This window comes from Monopterus albus, unplaced genomic scaffold (assembly GCF_001952655.1).
Source record: "Monopterus albus unplaced genomic scaffold, M_albus_1.0 scaffold29.1, whole genome shotgun sequence".
Taxonomy (NCBI): Eukaryota; Metazoa; Chordata; class Actinopteri; order Synbranchiformes; family Synbranchidae; genus Monopterus; species Monopterus albus.
The window spans coordinates 409,608-415,607 of record NW_018127909.1 but is presented as its reverse complement, the minus strand read 5'-3'; the positions used below and the strand labels follow the sequence as shown (position 1 = coordinate 415,607).

The window sequence follows — 6,000 nt, the reverse complement described above, 5'->3', positions numbered from 1 at the left end:
ACGCTCAATCAATTTTTGCCTGCTACTCTGGCTAGCATTATGTGTTTTGTTTTTTTCACTTGTCAGGTTTTGTTTTTATTTTGCTTCCATGTAGTAGTTTTGTACATGGGTCTCCTGCACATGTTGATGGGTATCTCACAGCATACTCTGGCCACAAAAGGGTTGTAAGAGGCATTGTTTATGTTTTGTGAATACCCGATACTTGTTTCATGGCTATTTTTGGAAAATGCTGTCCACTCATTAAGACCTAAATCATCATGGACTGAGCGGGGACATCCTTTTTTTCCTCTGAAATCCACCGAAACAGATGAGAACCGCACTGGACTCTTTTAAGCAGCTTTGTGGGCCTGCAGAGCTCCTATGCTACCCAGGGAGCCTGGCTTCCAACAGCTTTGCCCCATTCATCACCTGCTTTCAATGGCCACCACCAAGCTGCCTCCAACTAGAAGGCCAGGTAGGGTGCAGGGTGGTGCACAATGTTTGGGGGATTACGAATCAAAGGAGTGTGGAGGCTAGGGCCCACCGTCCAGTCTGCCATTCACTCCTAGCAGGGGAGGAGAGCAGTGGCCAAGGTCATCGTCTCCAGCTCGGTAGGAGGTAACTGGAAAAGAACCCTGGGAACCAGCCCCCTGCTCTGTGCTAATCGTGGGCTAGCAGGCTAACGGCACAGCAGGTGTCTCACCCGCCAAACATTCATCTGTTTATGCTGTGGATAGCACGGCTGACAACGAAATAATGCCTTGCAAAAGCAAGGCATTAGTTTCTTCTTACTTTCCCCTGCTTTTCCCTCTTCCTTCTGTCTTTTGTCGAGCTCTTTTTGCTCTGTTCCAGCCTGATTTTGTGGGAACTGGTTTTTCTTTCATTGAACTAAACGGTATGCTGACCTAGCAGAATGATAAACTGGTACAACACTCTTTTTAGTCTGGCATAAGTTGTTCTCAAATTTTCATGGGAAGGCTGTGGGTGAGAAGTGTTGGCGGACAATGACAAAAGCCATTTGAGGACAGAAAGTGAAATGTTTTAGTTAAAAGTTTCTCTCAGGTGGTTTCAAGCAGACCTGGCCAAGTTGCAGTTCCCTTTAGAAAAATCTTTTTTTGTGGATGGAGCTTGATAACACAACACAAGAACACACTTTTTTGTTAGATTTAGACATCCCTTTTGGATTTGCTATTACCATCCTGACTCTCATGTCATAGAATAGCGATTATAGCCATCGTTTCAAGCTGATTCGGCATCCTGTGGTGCGAGACATTGGGTTGGGGAAATCCTGATGGGGCAGCTGGCTGGAGAGTCACAGACTGTGGCAGAGTGTCCCATACATTCTTCAAGATCGCAGACTGGACAGATTAGCTTAGCCTGCTAAGTCTGAGAAGGGGAAAGTCAGCAGTGAGGATCCGATGATATGAAATGAATCGTTTTCGTTTTCTAGTCAGAGGCAAGAAAGGAACCATGCCCTGCCACCCCACCCTCCAACAAACACACCCCTGTTGGGATATTGGCAAGTTGTCATGACGACAGGGATGTTCTGCTGATGAAGTCTCGCTTGGCGTTATCCAATCAGATTGTGGAGCTGCAACCGCAGCGCGAACAGGGGAGGACGCACCTATTCCACTAGCACAATGCTGAGAAAGGACAGGAAAAAAACCCTGGACCACCACCGGGAAATTGGCAATCCGAGGGAGGCTGTCAGTGGGCCGCCATGGTTCGACAATACACAAACAGCGGGGGTTGTGGATACAGGGACTGCCAGGTAGGGGGTCTCCATCACGTCTGATGCTGTTTTGAGCTGTGATTCTTTGCTGCTATCAATACAAAGTATTAATGCATTATTTATTTTCACTATTATCATGCAGACTGTGATTAATGTGGCTTCTGTGGTGTTTCAGGATGTTGGTCATAGCTATCAGACTGCTCCAGGTGCACTTTTACCAAAGGCAAATCACTCCTGCAGGTGGTTTTTACAAATGTACAACTGCCGCAAGAACCACAACAAAAGAAAGGAAAATTTTGTGAAAACTTATGTAGGATTAACTTTAATGTAATTTTGTATTCATTTCACTGTGGGATGTGGACCAAGAGTAGACGAGGTGAATATGCAAAAATTGCAGGTAGCAAAGTAAATAAAAAACTCTCCTGGTGTTTGATTCAGGCCTCTTATTCCAAACCCTGCGGAGGATTTTTCTTTTCATTTTGCTGCTTGTTGACCAAAGGAGAAAACAGGGCTTTTTGTTGCTCTGTGAAAGATAGAGGGCTTTATTGGGGGGCAGGCTCTAGTTTTTTCCAGGGACTGCAGGTAGCCATTATGATCGCCCTCTTAAGCAAATTATTAGAACCTTCGACAGGTTTTAGCTATGTTGTAGCTGCCTACAATTAATATTCAAGTTAATTTCACATGTTGGCCCTTCAGTAGATTATTAGGATTTGCATTTATTAGCAAATCACTAGAGCACGAAACCTCTTTTATTTTCTCCTTAGCCCGTTCTTGCAGTTCAAGTCCTTTTATCATGGGCTCTCTGTGGGATGCCGCTCGACAGAGTGGTTGTGTTTGACTCTTCAAACTTGAGAATCAAATGTAATTTGTCAGCATGGCAAAGCCACCTTTATTAGTTCCTGGCTGGATATCAGTTCTTATTTTCAAGTGTTCTCTTTATTGTACATTTTTGCTAATGACGGCTCCACAATGAGATGATCGGCCCAGCGGGATGGCTTGGTTATTGTGTTGGTCAAAGGACTGGTGAACCCCAAGTTTCTTTTATTTTAAAGACCAGTTCTATTTGATAATGTAAAATTATATTTCATACTTGAAGTACTTTTTGCATATTTTCAAAATATATATTGCTTTTTTATAATATTTATTAATCTGTGTTTGAGTCATTTAGATCACAGATTAATGGTTCCACTCAATACAGAAAGTTCTGTGGGCCTCACTGACAGTGGGCACACTTGACAAAGTGATTATGCACTGCTAGTTATTTTGTTGCCATGTATGGATAATGCATTGGGATAACAATGGGATATTGCATTAGAAACATTATAGTTGTAAAGTGTTTATGGAATAATAGCAGGCTATTACATGACACACACAATAGTACTGTTAGTCAGTCCAGTCTTGGGCATAAAGTGCAAACCCCCCAGTTCTAATCCCACATTGAAGGTAAGACAGCAAATATGGAGCTGTGGCGTTTGAATGTTAGTGCTAGTCACAATGAAACCAGGCTTTGAGTAACATGCAGACAGGATGTCACTGTTTCCTCCACCTCTGCATTAACCCAACGTAACTCAGTGAACATATTCTCACCTTTCATGAAAGAATTATGTATGAGACCTGCTCATCCAGTTTGATATGAGATTTTGAAGCCACTTGGTCAAAGCAGATACGCTATCTTTCAGCTTAATAGTGGAAAATCTAATTTAGGCAAAAATGGCCAAAGGAGCTCATCACTGCAAGCAGAATGCTCAGCTATTGCTGACTGCCATTTGCCATGGCAGTCAGCGCTGTCCCGGGCATGCGGAAAACATGCTTTACTTGTTTAATTTTTATGCAACCCTAAGTCACTGACAATCCACATGGGATCATCTGCTGATTGTAATGTGAGAACTAACTCAGGACAGTTGGTTTTATTGTTTTAATATGACTACATATGAATTATATTTTATACTGTATATACACAGCATCTCCTGTTATGATGCCCTAAAGCATGACAGTGGGTGTGGATATCATTATGCTCAAGAATGGTCATTTGCAAATGCAACCAGCTAACCCAGAGAAAAGTTGCTTATTCATGGTCACTTCTGAGTTGGAGGGAAGGGGCTTTCCCACTGCTTTGAAATCCCCCACCACAACTGTTCTGGAGAGTCTGTGGACAATGATGTCAGATTATTACAATGCTAGAGGGCTTGTAGCGGGAAAACCACTGAAGTGAGATGATTGCTGTTCTTATGATGCAGATTAGTAACATTTTGGTGACTGGGATCAGATGTGGTGAGCTCTTCACCATCCTGTTTACTTTCAGACTTTGAGGCTTGGAGAGATGTTAACAGCATTGCTGTGTTGACTTTAAACACAACTCAAAGAATCAAAGACATGCTGACATGCAGAATTAGGATTTTCTTGCAAATGTCATTAGTGTTGATTAAAAGCTGGCTTGTGGAAGATGTCAAAGAAGCCACAGAAACCCTTGGGAAGCCCAACACAACCTGCTTAGAACTCATTTATGGTATATCAACTGTCTTCCAGATACAGCTCAACTTGAAATATTCTAAGGCACAGGGATTAAAAGATGACATTTCATTGGCTGAAATCAATTACACGTGCCAGTAAATGTCAACTTGAGGTTGATTGGACCACCCAGAAGTTTCCCATTAAAAGCCATGCAGTTTCCATTGAAGAAGTTCCAGGGTTGCACCCCAAAAGCTATTCCCTCTGCCCACCAACCCCACAAATCCAAGGCCTGTGATGTGTGACTGGGGTCCCCTTCTGCAAATTACTATGATTGAAAAGAATGTGATTGCAGACTAAAAAAGAAGAAAGGCCCCCAGACAGCTCTAAAGGAAAATGTCATTCCTAACAGTTGCTCTGCATTCCTTCTAAGAAGGAACAAGCCATGCCATCTGATGATAGTCATCCAGCAGTCACGTCACCGTTCACTCAGACCCCAGGCTGGAAATGTCTATTATGACCATGTGAAGATGCTGGGAGCAGTTGGTACAAATTAATTGACCATCACTCGTCACTGCAGTGCAGAAAAAAAGTAGCACTGTGCAACTGTCTTTCGAAGCTGTCGGCCAAGGACAATGAATGCATCCCATTTCTTAAACCTGATGTAATAGAGAGAGACATGGACCACAGACAGCTGTGGGAGAGCATACAGCAGCGAAGTGGAAGTGGTCAGGTTGTAAACACACAGACATGAAGAAGAAGAGTGGGATTACAAACAGGCTTGATCTCAGCTGTGCTGTCCAGAGCGGCTGACAGCGGAGGAGGGGAAAGGAAAGAAGGTGGGGGAGCGCTGATTTGGGCTCCTTTTATTCACTTTTCTCCCGTCAACTACCTCTCTTTTTGCCGGCAGCATTGTCATTTGGGCTGTCCGGATACAACTGAAGGTCCAGCATTGAAAGAAGCACTACAATGAAGCAAGAGACCGACAAACAGACAGACAAATGCACCTGGAGGCTGAAGTCTTCAAGACCAGCTGAGACCCACCAATTTGTTAACAGCACGATTTTCGATAGAGTCATAACATACATAACCCCCTCCCTATCCCCCATTTCTCTTGTTCCATTGTTCATTATTTTGAAGGTGCTGAAATAGAAGCTACTGTTTTAAAATCCTGAATTATCAACAGAAAGCCCAACCTACCATTACCGCCTAACAAATCAAATTGAATTCATTACTGTCATTTCTGTTTTCAAGGGAATAAAAAGCTTGTTTTAATTCCAGTGAAAATGAGTTCCATTTATCTTTATCCCGTTGTAATAATATCCCCTTTGTTCATATCCTATTGGTCTAGGAATGAGTAGGAATGGGCAGATCATGAGATAATGATGATAGGTCTTTCTTCCAGTGATGAGGCCCAGTGTGAGGATGACACGGTCTAAAGATGAAGCACCATCCTCCCCAGCCAATTTAGACAGGAGAAGCAAAGGTCTAGCGTAGCTGGAAAGTGAATCACGTCCTTCAAGTTAATATCATTTGTGGCTAAAAGGCACATGTCTCTTCTAAAACTAGTAACTGTAGCTCTGCAGGAAAATGTGACCAATCATTTCAGCAGAATTAGTGTGTAAAAAACAGGATGTGGGGGTGCAGTCTTCATTACTGTGTAAATTTACTCTCTATGATAATAATCTATACATTTGAACATTTAATGACTCCAATTCATTGATTCACAAAACACATGTACTGTAATATTTCATGCACCAGCAGTCAAAAGAAATGTTTGCACATGTATTAAAGTGCAAGTTGTACTGACTAAGAATCAGAATGAAAGACTGAACATCTAT

The 6,000-nt window shown here is 42.6% G+C and overlaps 1 long non-coding RNA gene across 1 annotated transcript in view; it reads left to right on the top strand.

Annotated features, from left to right (window-relative positions):
* The first annotated feature begins 1,670 nt into the window (after positions 1-1,670).
* LOC109957960 (uncharacterized) overlaps positions 1,671-6,000 on the top strand; it is a 35,693-nt gene continuing 31,363 nt past the window's right edge. Inside the window, exon 1 of the long non-coding RNA XR_002274617.1 lies at positions 1,671-1,750. This is a non-coding gene — a long non-coding RNA (uncharacterized LOC109957960). The remainder of the gene's footprint in view (positions 1,751-6,000) is intronic.